This window comes from Telopea speciosissima, chromosome 3 (assembly GCF_018873765.1).
Source record: "Telopea speciosissima isolate NSW1024214 ecotype Mountain lineage chromosome 3, Tspe_v1, whole genome shotgun sequence".
In the NCBI taxonomy this organism is placed as follows: domain Eukaryota; kingdom Viridiplantae; phylum Streptophyta; class Magnoliopsida; order Proteales; family Proteaceae; genus Telopea; species Telopea speciosissima.
The window spans coordinates 559,536-561,002 of NC_057918.1; the positions used below are offsets into that span (position 1 = coordinate 559,536).

General features: G+C 41.5%; 1 pseudogene; it reads left to right on the top strand.

Annotated features, from left to right (window-relative positions):
- Window positions 1-326: 326 nt before the first annotated feature.
- LOC122653821 lies at window positions 327-1,092 on the top strand (annotated as a pseudogene).
- Window positions 1,093-1,467: the final 375 nt, after the last annotated feature.

The following is a 1,467-nucleotide window of genomic DNA, read 5'->3' on the forward strand; positions in this document are numbered from 1 at the left end:
TGGGGATTCATATAGTAGACTCCAATGTGAGAATGAGGCAGCTCTTTTTCTTGTTTGTCTGGCTGGTGCTGCTCTTAGTGCTAATGCTACCCTGGCAAACACAAATATTTACAATGGCACGTCTGATTAAAGAGGAAATACGTACTAGTACTGCCTGGTTTAGATTCTCCAAAATCATTTAGAAGGATGACATATTCTCCTACTCTGTCACGGTTAGATCCTGTATCGTCCTCCTCTCAGAGCAGCATGTTTTCATTAGGTGGAAGTTTATCTATAGAGAAGGAAATTGAAAACATCAGAAATTTGTGGAAGCCTTTGAGTGTAAGGTTTTATCTTCATTTGTTGGAATGGCGTACGTACAAGGAAAGAACGGTGTTCGATCATCCAAAAGTAATTTAGCAGAGGAGGCTGGGCACCATCACAGGAGTGAGCAGTTTTCTACTGCTAAAGAACATGATGCTATAGATTCAGAAAGGGGAGGAACAATCCTTACACATTCGCTTCGGGTGTGGAGGTTCCATCTGAATCTTTCCGTCGATCTTGGTTGCCCAAGCTGAGAGCGATTTTATGTACATGGTTGAACAGGAATTCATGGAAGAACGATCTGACTCAGTGTCTGTTGGATCTTGTACGTGTCCTTGTGGTGCTTCTTCATGAGAAGGAGCGTGTACATTTTAAATATAGGGGAGAGCGCGCAGCTGGGGTGTGTTGGCTACAATTAAGTGAGATATCCAAGAGGATGCATGGTCCGGCCAGTTGACAGAAACTCATACGTACGGTTGATAATGAAGTAGATTAATGCAAGAAAGTTTTGGCTGATCGATGATCCATCCCCTATTGTTGAGGGCCGGAAGAGTACGTGAAAGGGAATTAAGCTGAAGTACTAGTTTCTTATTCTGGAGAGTGACGGATTGTTTGAGTACTTCTTCAGCAATGATGAAGTACGTACGTTGTGCAGCTTTTCTTTTGTTCATCATCTGTTTATCCAGGATACCCCTTCTCTTCGATCTGGTGATCCTGCAAAGCATCTGGCCTGTTGAGCAACTTGTTTTGAGGGCTGCTGAAAATGCAGGTGTTTATTTGAATTTTTAAAGTTTGTCTTCTGATTTGGAATCCTATCGAATGTACGTGACTGTGTGTTGTGGAACTCAAGAGTCAAGACATTCTTTTCTCTCTTTTTCCTGAAATTCATTTTTTGTCTTGTAATTTGCAGTGTTCATGACAGCCTTGCAGAACATCATCTATTATTTATATTTGTTTTGACAAATTGTTATGTTGTAGGTTTCAGCACCGACGAGACGAGTTGTTGAAGATTCCGGGTGGGAGAAGGAGAAAGTACCACGATCGATGATGTGACAGTTATTGTAATCATCCTTGGAAATAGGCAGCTAGCGGACATCAACCAACAACTTCGACATCTTTGTAAGGTAGGTAGGTAGATTTCTGTAGTTTTTGTTCTTCTCATGT